The sequence below is a fragment of the Protopterus annectens genome, chromosome 5.part1 (genome assembly GCF_019279795.1).
Source record: "Protopterus annectens isolate FY-2018-M chromosome 5.part1, PAN1.0, whole genome shotgun sequence".
NCBI classification, from domain to species: domain Eukaryota; kingdom Metazoa; phylum Chordata; order Ceratodontiformes; family Protopteridae; genus Protopterus; species Protopterus annectens.
This window is the reverse complement of record NC_056736.1, coordinates 564,536,293-564,548,971: the sequence shown is the minus strand read 5'-3', so window position 1 is coordinate 564,548,971 and position 12,679 is coordinate 564,536,293. Positions and strand designations below refer to the sequence as shown.

General features: G+C 42.6%; 1 protein-coding gene across 1 annotated transcript in view; it reads right to left on the bottom strand.

Annotated features, from left to right (window-relative positions):
- Positions 1–12,679, bottom strand: part of LATS2 (large tumor suppressor kinase 2) — a 128,936-nt gene that overhangs the window by 68,142 nt on the left and 48,115 nt on the right. The gene's annotated exons all lie outside the window — the stretch shown is intronic.

Genomic DNA, 12,679 nt, shown 5'->3' with positions numbered 1-12,679 from the left:
TTGTCAGTAGGTACACTGTTACTTTAACAGTTTTAATGTTTTAACTGGTTTTGTTTTGGCGCTCTTTTCTTCTTGTAACAGTGAACAGCTGACAGTATTTTTATATGGTCTGAGGAAGCCCTAACTGGGTGAAAGCGCTTACCACTGTTTTCATCTTTGAATAAACCTATTTGTTGTGGATATCGTTGTTTTATTCCAGTATTGGATGATTTCACAGTAGTGCCAAATATAGCCTTTCTGAACCTGTGCTTAAACTCTTTAATCTAAGCCTTTCCACTGGTTATATTCCTGAAGCCTGAAAAACAGCTATTATAATGCCACTATACACGGGTGACCCAACCACAGACCCTGGTAACTACAGACCCATTAGCCTCACTAGCGTCATATATAAAGTTACGGAGCACATTATCTCAGACTTCATTAATCTGAGCATTGAAAATCTGACAACCCTGGACCCTCAGCAGACTGCATTTATTGAAGGAAGGTCCTGCCTCTTTAACCTCATTAATTTCTTTGAAAACTGACAAGTAGTGGATAGTGGTTATGCAGTGCATATGGCACATCTACACCTGGCTAAGGCCTTTGATACTATTTTCCACATGAGCATTACTGCTAGACTTAGAAATGTCAGTATAAATCCTTATACTCTGTGATAGATAGCTAACTGGTTGTCTGACAGAACCCATGATGTTAGAGTAGCAGGTGCCACTTCTGAAGGCAAAACAGTTACCAACGGTGTCTTACAGGGCTCGACTTTGGTCCCCCTCCTATTTGGCATATACTTCTCAGACCTTCAGACCTGCACTTCTGGCCTACAGCTAACTAAATTTGCAGAAGACTGTAAAGTGGGTGTTGTTAATTTATCTTCTGACACAATTGCTTCAACATAGCTTAGACCATGTTAACAATCACAGCAAGGACAATGGTCTCAAATTAAATGTAAAAAAATGTAGCATAGCTCGCTGTGGTAAACAAAACAGTTTCACTTACTGTATAAGATATATACCCCTCCAATCAGACACTGTTGTAAGGGATTTGGGTACTCTTGTTACCAACTCCTTATCATTTGATCATCATGTCTCCAAAGTATTTCAAAAAGCCTTTTATCTAGCCATCTAATTTTCAAAGGCATGGCTACTAGATTGAAAGAAGTCCATAAAAGTACTCAACTGTATTATTCTGCTGCAGTTATTACTGCTTGGTAGTAGCCTGATTCAATTTTAACTGTTATTCTAAACCTTTTGGTTTAAGCACTTGGGCTTTCAAACCAATTGTTTTACATTAAGAAGGTTTGTGGACTGCATTGTTGTGGCAGGACAGGTAGCTTACATCCTTCTTAGTTGGGAATTGCTGATTGAAGGCTCAGTGTCTGTTACTGTAAAAGCGCATTAGTTCTGGTTTAAGCACTTTGGCTTCAGGCCAGTTATTTTACAATAAGAAGGTTTGTAGTCTGCACACTTATGGGAGGACAGGCTAGATTCTGCCCTTCTGAGCTGGGAATTTCTGGTTAAAGGCTTATTGTGCCTGCTTATCTGATCTGTTTCTTTCTGAAATGTGTGTGCCTTGTTTGCTGTAGCCCAGAAGTTAGTAGTTTATTGGCCATTTTGGGCTAATTTCTATCTATTTAATTTCCCTGCTATAAATAACGCATTTGCGTGGTTTTGCACACCTGGCAGTGCTGGGTAGCTAGGGTTAAACTATTCCCGGCTCCACGAAGTCTGCTCTTCAATTTTTCCCTTGGAACTAGACTTTCAACTTAAGCATTCAAACGATTCATTTCACAGCCCAGCACTTACTCAAAACTCATAGCAAGCACTAATTAACCCTAGCACTAGACCCCCTATACTGTCCAGAAGGACAAGGCTCTCTATTTGTCCCTACCAGCCAATCAGTAAAACAGCTCACTTTACCTATTCAGGCATGTCCAAAGGGCAGTTTCAGGTGTACTCTCCAGTCCAGCTGGTGAATCTGGGCATTTTGAGGCAATGTTACAACTGCCTCATGTACACAGACAACCCTCTCCTCCTACCACCAAACACTAATATATGCGAGATGCAATTATACAGCCAAACTGGAGGCAAAGCTCTCTCAACCCAAGATTGGAACTGACAGTCAAGAGGAGAAGGAAAATACTTGCAACACACCACCAGTCTCACATAGACCTACTAAACCAACACTGGCAAATAACACACATAAATACATGAAAACATACTCGGAGGCTCTAAATAAAAATCTGCAAAAGCAACAGAGACCTCCAAAGCAGACACCCAAGCAACCTCCACACCCTATCACAAACCATGAAACACATACTTCACATAATCAGTGTGCCACGCAATCACAGCCCTTAAGGCAAAATAACATACCCAACACACTAGTAATAGGTGACTCTATAGTCATGCACACTGATGTCCCACTAACTAGGCTGGACAAGTAGAAGGTTTAAGTTAGCTTCCTGTCGGGTGCCAGGATCCGCCACATAACACAAGCACTCAGGTCACTCCAGAACAAGTACAAATACAACTCTGACATTGTCCATGTTAGTGTGAATGACCTGAGACGTACCTCCCTGGACTACATGAAAAGAGACATGGAAGAGCTCTCTGATCATATAGCCCAGGTCGGTATGACCCTGACCCTAAGCAGCATCCTGCCCTCACCAAGAATGATGCCACAGTATAAAGAAAAAATTATCAATTTCAACAACTGGCTAAGTTTCTGGTGTCATTCAAAGGGGATCCAGTATCTGTCCACCTGGGATGACATGCTCGATAAGCCATGTTGCTTCGCAAGAGATGGCTTGCACCTGTAACCCTTGGACTTTCAAATACTGGCCAAGGCTTTTGCCGCCACCATAGTGCCTTTTTTAGACAAGGCTCAAAAAACAAACCCACCACCGTAAACAGCACAAGTAACCAAAAACTGAGGGTAATTCTACTCAACGCCAGAAGTCTAAACCTCAAAATGCATGCACTCGAGGCACTCCTCAGTATGGAGAACATCGATATCTGTGCAGTAACAGAAACCTGGTTTAAGGCTCCAGAGAGCATCCCAGCACTATCAGGCTATAACTCATACCATACTTTTCGGACACAGAACCCGGACCGAAACACAAAAGGTGGGGGTGTATCCATATTCATCAAAGATACCCACACCTCCAGGTTAGTGGCACAGCAGAATTCCTCAGATATCATCCATGTGCAACTAACAATGGGCAAAACTGCAATTCAAATTGTAACTTGCTACAGATCACCCACCATGACCCCCATTCCACGTTTCTAGAGACACTGGAAAATATGAAGGTCCTACCAAATGCCCTAACATTGGGTGATTTCGATTACCCAAACATTAACTGGGAGAACTACTCAAGTACTAAATCTCTTGCCCAATGCTTCCTAGAATTTATAAACTTGAACACCCTGGATCAACTGGTACCCCCACCAGAGGTGACAACATATTGGACCTGGTCATCACCAACATGGGCGACCGGTGTTCTACACCAGAGGTCAAACCCTCGCTGGTTAGATCAGGCCATAGACTAATCACTCTGGATATTCACATTCCGCCCCCACCCCCAATCAAGGAAACCACCGTGAAAAACTTTTCAAAAGCAAACTTTACGTTACTTAAGCCCGAGGTGGAAAGGTTCACAGCCCCCATGCTAAAGGACAACGCTGTTCAAGCTGCTGAATCCCTTACAAAGGCACTCTATGAGCACCTGCAAGAATGCATGGATCGTGCTATCCCAAGCAAAACCAAGACTCACTCCTCCAAGAAAAGGAAACCAGTCTGGTGCACCCCTGCCATAAACAAGCTATACAATGGAAGGAAGAAACTAGTACAGAAAAGAGTAAAATCCCAAGAAGGAAAGACATCCCTGATTAGTATCAGCAAGAAACTACGATCCCTCATAAAATCATCCAAGGCTAGCTTCGAAAGAAAAATTGCCAAGGACTCCAAAGATAACCAAAAAGCATTCTTTAGCTATGTCAAGAACCTAAGTGGAAACTCTCAGATCTGCTCTGAGTTAGTGGAGAATGGCGCAAAATACACTGAACCGACTGATATTGCCAACATTCTGGCAGACAGGTTTAGTGCAAACTTCACCCCCTTCTCACCCCCTAAAGCGCCCATAACCATATCAGAAAAATGTAGTGCCCTGGCAATCACTGACACACAGGTTAAAACAGCCCTATCCAAAGCCAAAGATACAGTTTCAATGGGACCAGACGGTGTCCCAGGCTGTGTCTTACACGAGCTCCAAAATGAACTAACCCCTCACCTAAACACACTGTTCAAACTCATCTTCTCTACAGGCTACGTGCCCATAGAGTGACGCACAGCAACAGTTATCCTGCTCCACAAAGGTGGAGCCACAACGGACCCCGGGAACTATCACCCTATAAGCCTGACTAGCCTGGTCTGCAAGGCTATGGAGCGCATCATCATGGAATTCATTAACAGAGACATTGGGAACCTTCAAACATTGGACCCTACCCAGTTTGGCTTTGTTAAGGGCAGATCATGCCTCCTAAACCTGGTGGACATCTTTGAGAAAGTTACCAAAGCTTTAGACGAGGGAAATGAGGTCCACACAGCCTACCTAGACCTCGCAAAGGCTTTCAACACCATTCCCCATTCTGGTATTATAGACAAGCTCACCAGCCTGAACATAAACCCCTACGTCATGAGATGGGTTGCCAATTGGCTCAAGGACAGAACCCACGCGGTAAGAGTTGCAGGCTCTAGGTCCGACTCTAAACCAGTTACAAGTGGCGTCCCCCAGGGCTCAGTCCTGGGACCCCTCCTGTTCGGTATATACTTCTCAGAGGTACAAGCAATCACAGGAGGACTATGGCTGACCAAGTTCACAGACGACTGCAAACTGGGGGCCATAATTGACTCTCCAGCTGATACAGACATCCTCCAGAAGAGTCTCACTGAGACGGATACCTGGTGTCAAAATCATGGCCTCAAGCTAAATGCCAAAAAGTGCATAGTCAACCCTTTGGAAAAAACAAAGTACCCGTGAACTACCACATATGTGGTAGTCCCCTAAATACAGAAAATGTAATAAGGGATCTGGGGACCCATGTAGATAGTAATCTCTCCTTTGATAATCATATTGCCAAGGTGGTTAGAAAATCCTTCTATGTGGCCCACCTAATCACAAAAGGGTTTGCATCTAGAACAAAAGAGGTTATTGTGCCCCTCTACTCATCACTCATCAGACCCACCATAGAGTACAATGCCCCATTTGGGATGTACCTTACAAGACACCTGCAACAGCAACAGCTGGAAAGACCACAGAAGTACCTCACCAAGAGGATTACTGGCCTCAAACATATGCTCTATGCAGCCCGAATGAAGAAACTCCAGCTGTACTTGGTTGCATACCACTTACTCAGAGGTGATCCCTGCCTGACATACAAGGCCATGTCCAACCCAGAATTGATGGACATGCTCCACCTAAAAAAAAAAAAAAAAAAAAAAACAAATCCCTGAGAGCCACATGGTCTAGGGATCTAAACCTCACCACAACGATAAACAGGACATGCTGGAGGGATAGATCCCTGCCCCAGAGACTCCCCATGCTTTGGAACAGGATTCCAATCTACATTAGGCAGAGCCCCTCACTAACACTCTTCAAGAGAAACCTTGACGAGTGGATGAGAAACATAAAATTTACCCCAGAGATCACTGCAGTGGCTCTGCTGGACAGAGGCACAGCGAACTAATGGCTCTGCTGGACCGAGGCACAGGGAACTAATCTAAGGGGGCGACAAAAGCCAACACATTCTGGCTAGGCTTATAAATGCCCTCAGATAGATAGCCTAGTACTTACCTATGAACCTAATTCCCCCTTTACTCATATCTTATCAGACCCACTACTGAATATAACACACCTTTTGGCATGTATTTATCTAAACATGTAACAACTTGTGAGACCTCAGAGATTCATAACTAAAAAGATCAGTGGCCTCAGAAATCTTAGTTATCAGGACAGACTGTCAGCCCTTTCTTTGCACTCAGTCTCTTACACACTCCTCCATGGAGATCTAAGTTTAGCGTTTCATGCCATGAAAGATCCAACTTTATTTGATCTCAAGTTCCTTCACAGAACTAATGGTACATCAAATAGTAGGTTGAAGGAACTAAACCCTCATCAGCAGGTAAATAAAACATGTTGGCATGACATGTTCCAATCTCAACGTATACCTCAGCTCTGAACAAACATCTGCTATGTGTCATACAGACTCGCACCCTTGTCACCTTCAGTGTAAACCTAGATAATTTTATGGGCAGACTCAAATCCTCTCCTGGTCTGTCTTGTCTTGCCCTCCTTGCGGGTAGATGGACATTTTGAATAGGGTTTTTTGGCTAGTATTAAAATGGTCTGCAGACTGACTGCCTAGAACTTACCTATAAACCTAGAAGGAGAAAGAAGCAAGTGAGCATTCTGAGACTCCCACCCAATGAAAGGGAAACCAAGACTCAGAGGCTAAGGCTAAGCCATAGCCTCAGATGAGGGGAAAGGAAGGGTCTCAAAAAGAAGCACCCTATTTTGCCTGGGTGTTAAACCCTAAGCTCTTTCAAAAGTTTTCAATGGAACCCCATAGAGATGGGCAAAGGAAAAATGAAGGAGCAGAGGGGAGTGACCCAAGGCAGGATGCCTTCTCTGGTAGAACTAGGAAAGTCACCCTCTGGCTCCCAAACTCCAGAGAGCTATGACCACCAAGGAGACACTGATCAAGGATCCTTATGAGTCTAGCTTGTCAAGTTTGACCCTGTGTAGCCTTCTTCTGGAAAAGTGACAACTCAGCTGCCATAAAATTGGAGCTCCCAGCTAAGAAGTGCCCTGCCTATTAACATAGAAAGTGGTGAACAAGGACAGAACCTCTTGCCCAAACATTCCATTACTGTCAAAGGAAGCATTAGCCAAACCACACAATATACTCACATAATCATACCTGTTGCCCTCATTACAGCATCCACCACAGACACCAAAGATCAACTTAGGTGGGGCTGCACCAATATAAAAGGACAAAGTGAAGGTAAGATCCTCTCTCATCCTACATTCAGTAAGAGCCACAAGTGCATGAACCATCTTCATCAGGAAGACCTAGAATCTAGATAGGTAAAGAAGCGCTCTAAGTCCCAAGGTAGCAGAGGAATAAACTCTCATACCCCTATACTGCCCAAAGTTGTGAATGATCCCCTCATTCTTGCACACTGTTTTTGCATGCCATGTGGGATACGCCTTTCTCTCCATACTTCTATGAGTATCCTGTGAAACCATTCCTCCCCTAACTCACCCAACATCTTGATCATATGTACTATGATGTCATCTGGGCCTGCTGCGTTCCTTGACTTCATTTTCCTTGGTGCAGTTCTTATTTCTTCTAAGGTGGGCTCATCACAGCCTCATCGTAGAATATGTCTGGGGCAGTACAGTTTCTGTGTGGTTTCCTTCATTCATAAGCTGCTAGAAGTACTCCTTCCAACTTCCTTTGATGTCCTGTGGACTGGTGAGCAGACTGCTGCTGGCTTATCTTTATTAGGTTGCAAGGCAAAGACAGAATTTTTTGTCCCATCTGCTGAGTCACGTTCCAAAATTAGGTACAGTGCCTCTAATGTCTTGTTCTTTGCTACTGTGACTGTTCTCTTAGCTTCTTTGTTAGCTAACCAGTATTCCTTCTTAGTTTGGTCCACCTTTTCTATCTCTCACTTTTTTCTGCACTCCTCCTTTCTTTTGATGACTTCCTGGGCTTCTGCATTCCACCGCCAGCTTTCTTTATGTTATCTTATTTCCATACCTGGCTCTGCCACATATCTGTTCTGTAGTCCTCACACATGCTGTTTTGAGGCGCCGCCATTCTTCTTCAACTCCACCTATTTTTTCTTCTTCTTCTTGAGGTGCAAGACACCTGGATTTTTCATTGAACTCTTGTGATTTCTCTCCAGACAACTTCCAGGCATTTGGCCTAATCTCTGTTGCACTTAGAGCCTTCTCTGACCACTGCTTGCAGCTGATTGTGGCTACTATTGGTTTATGATGTGGGCCAACCGTTACAATAGGGATGACTTTGCAATTTGTGACTGCACCCCAATGTCCTTTCCTTACCAGGAGGAAATCTAATCTTTTATGTGATCTTGTGACTGTCTCTTTTGCTGAACCATGTGGTGGCCATAACCAAGCTATTTGCCCGAAAGAAGTCTGTAATGGTCTCTACTTTATTCCTGTTGCTCCTTCTGTGAGGATCCAGGAAGTTCTCATAGCTTGCTCTCTGTCCCTATATGGGCATGCAGACCTCCCATTTTAAAAGTAAATTCATATTGTCCTGCTCTACCTAGTAGATCCCACAACTACTACCAGAATACACACTTACTGGCCGTCACAACCTTGCTGTGGGAGCAGGCTGAGTTATAAATACTACCCTATCTTTACACTGGAGTCCAATAGGCATGACACTATCAATAATTCTGATAACATTCCTCACTGTCATCTGAAGATTCTTCCCTCACCACAACCCCACACCAATTTTTAGTCTGTCCTCCCCTTGAGTAGTAAACTCTGAATTTCAAGTCAAGTGGCTTTGCTGCATTGCCCTTCCATCTTGTTTCCTGGACAGACAAGATGCCAATCCTCCTCCTTACCATAATTTCATCCACTTACAAACTTGAGTGTAACAATCCTTAGTTCATACTTGACAGGTTGATTGGTTTTACTTCCAGCTTTCAGTAACAGTCCTATCCCAGGTAACCCAAGCTGACTAACTGGACATCTGCTGGCCTGTAGCTTACTGACCCAGGGTGACTGGGCTTTATGGTAGGCACACATTGGCCAGTAAGGGTACATATACCCCTCCCACTGCTATCAAATGGTCCCTGGCATAGACTGGATTAGGCCACGTCCTCCACCCACTTAACAAAGGCTAATATCCATTCTAATTTTGGTAACATTAGTCAACATGACCAGATCACCTACAGCCAATATTTACAGTTTTGACTGGACAGCCCTGACACTGGCACACTTTGTGATCTGTGTTCTCCTAGTTAAAGAATACTATGCATCACAGCTGATGCCTAACGTGTTTGGTCTATACAGCTTTCCCCCAGTAGGCACCATCTAGAGTCTGTACCTGCTGTCCTGAAACAAAGGCCTCCCCCAAAGATCCCACTGACAAGTCAAGCCAACACAGGAGGAAGCCCTGAATCCTGCAAAAGCACTGAACGCTGGACCGTGTCATGGAGCATGTAGGAAGCTAAACCAGACAAATCCCCCAAATGAGGAGGGGATATATGCACTAGGCTCAAAGTTCACATAAAAATACTGCCCACAAAATGTAAAACTGCGCACCTACAATTCTAGTTTGTACCAGAAGTAAAATAAATCTCCAGTCTGCTATAACCTCCCCACACAGCCCTATAGACTGGCTACCCTAGTAGAGTGACGTCAACAGCTAGTCTATAGGGCTGTGTGGGGAGGTGATAGCAGCCTAAGCTTTGCATTGCAGTACCGCCAGATCCATAACTTGTTAACTCAAGGAGCTGCTCCCCATGATCAGGCTTGGTGAAACCTGATAAACATCATAGGATGCATTTTACAATGGAACGCAGGGGTGCATCTCTCCAAGTTCTATTCTCATAGAGAGGAATAAAGGACTGTAACAGAATCCAGACCTTGCTAATCAGGCGATAATCCCTGCCAGAGAGGCCCTGGAATCCACAGAAAATCCAGACTCACCTCTAGAAGGCCTAAGCAAAAACTTAGGCTGAACACTGAATCAAGTGCTGGGTTTCAGGAGGACCCCCTCCTAATTGTTCCACGAGAAGCATAGTTCCTCCACACTTAAATTCAGAAATGCATCCACAGAAAATCAAAGTGCAAAAAGTTTTTACTGGAAACAACAAGAATAAAGATCTGACCTGTGTGAGCAAGAAAAAAAAAAAAGAACTGGTTGGTGCTGGGGATGACCGTGCTTTCGTAGCGGAGGCAAGATGTCACACTGTGTTGTCAATGTTATACTTCCATCTCTACTCATAGGAACTACTGGGAAAAAAAGTTACCAAATATGGACTATTGGAGAGGATAAATCCAGCCATGGGGTCCATCAAAGGGTGGGCAGCCTTGATGATAGACAACTTATTCAGCACAAACACATTGTTTCTTACAGAATATGCACATTTTCAATGTACAATGTAGATGCTCAAATAAAGGAGTATAACAAATTGTAGAAATATGCAAAATACATACTCCATGCATAAACAATGCAGTTAATACTTTAACTTTTATTCACCATGCACATTCTTGGCTATATGTCAGAAGCATAACACACAAAATGCAAATCTGCGATACTGAAAACTGAGACTTTTTTAAAATTGGGGGAACTGTGCCCCTCTGCATCCTACGTATAGGGGAACTACCTACTTTTAAGTATAATAACTCTGAGGTCACTGCACCTCTGGAAGAAAGGGAAACAGAATTCCCATTTTTTGCAAGTACAGAAATTTGCAGTTTTGTGAGACAGAGGAAATGGCATATTCCCAGCAAACAATGAAGGTTAGAGCCAGCATGTTGTTATTAATAACAGCATTCAAAACATGCATCAGATGTAAGATGCAGATCTGACAGTTACATGAAGTACATGCTGATATATCACATTGATCAGAGCATTTCATAGAAATATCTGACATACATATATACACAACACACACACACACACACACACCATTCGTATATATGTATGTACGACACAGACACACACACACCTGTATATATTAACATCATATGTGCGTGTGTGTACTGAAGCAGACTGAAACTGAAGCTAAAGCAACTTGACAGCAATACACCCTTCCCATTCCAAAAAATAAATAAATAAATAAAGAGCAGTATTAAAGCTGCATACCTACACCACAAAGTCTAAAATTTCCACCCAGTGAATGTAAAAAAATAAATATATAAACAGATCAATGAAATATATGGGGGTCAGGGGTGCAGTAAATGAAACATCTGCAGTTGTGGAATATAGGAACTCAGTTCATGATTTGTAGCTGTGCCACACATCACAGAATTCCTTTCCAAAACTCACACTACTACATACTTCATTTATTACACTGCAGACCTGTGTGTGTGTGTGTGTGTGTGTGTGTCTCTCTAATTTACACACACACACACACACACACACACACACACACACACACACACACACACACACACACACACACAAAACATTGTAGCACAACTGAGGAGTATGTACTTGCTGAGGGTAATAATAAAAAAGGGTGCAGCAAGAAGCAGTTTTAGTTAAAAAATACTAACAATATTTGTTACAGCAATAGGCAGGAACTGTGCAACAGAAAAAGCAGTACATGTTTAAGTATAAGATACTATTCCACATGTCTAAGATGGATATTATAAGCAGCATGTAAATACACCACTTAGGTATTTAGTAATGACATATAGCAAGCAAGCATCAACAGTCTGGAAATATGCAACACGGACAGCTGTAAACGTCAAAAGAGCATGTATTTGTCACTGAGAAGGTTAAACCTGACAGCTGTCATTTTTAGTGTGAAAGTGTACATATTACTGTATTATACAGCACAGGTACCAATGAGAGCAAGTATAACTGCATCTCAGTACGGACTGACAAGGATGAAATAAATAAATGAGCCATTTAAGTGCAGAAAGGATGATGGCTGACATGCAGTAGAAAAAGGGGGTTGTTTACATTAGCCTATGTAGTACCTGTTCTGCATTCTATGTAGGGATGACCACCAGGTGCCTTAAAACCCGTATTCGTGAGCATGTATATAATATTAAAACTCACGATGAAAATAGTGCTCTGTTTAAACACTCCCTTGCTTGTAAAAACTTTAAGAAATTTTTATTTACAATTATTGAGGTGGTTAAACCAGACCTTAGGGGTGGTGATTTTAAGAATTACGTTGAGCAAAGGGAGACACTCTGGCAAATCAAATTGAAAGCAGACAGGTTTCCTGGCTTGAATGAAGCTATTAATATCAAGTGTTTTTTAAAAGGTACTAAATTAAGTATTGACAAAGAGATTTTTACTTCTTCTTCTTTTTTTAAATGACTAGCTGCACTGGTTAATAACCAGGTTTTTAATTAATTGATTGATTAATTGTTTAATTACCTATTTGGTGAGGTATTTAATGCTTGTGGTTTTATTTTTGTGTATTCTGAGGAAGTCTCTGGACGAAAGCGGTTATTAAAAGTTTCATTACGCTATTTTTTGGAGCATTTGGAGTATTTCTTATTGGTTTCCTGTTCCTGCTTTCTGTTTTTTATATGTTATGTTACACCTCCATCAAAAAGCAAATACACCAGAAAGCTTAAAACAAGAAGCAAAGGTAGAGCCAAGAGAAGTCAGGGGGTTGGAAGGAGGGTAACCAGGACTGCGACAGTGAATACACTCGAACTTCTACATTTATGGTTAGTGTACACAACTGTATTATGTTCTTCATGTTTTGCTGTTGCAGTCATTACATTTGGGTTGATTCCCAAAGCTAAGGAAGGGAGAAGGAAGTTAGAGAGCATTAGGACCAGCTATGAAGCCCTGCAAAACTGCAGTGGCAAAACCAGCTCTGGATTTAGAAAAAATAGACATGTGGTAATGCTTGGTGAAGGTATGTACAGTGCTCCAGGTAGCAGCTT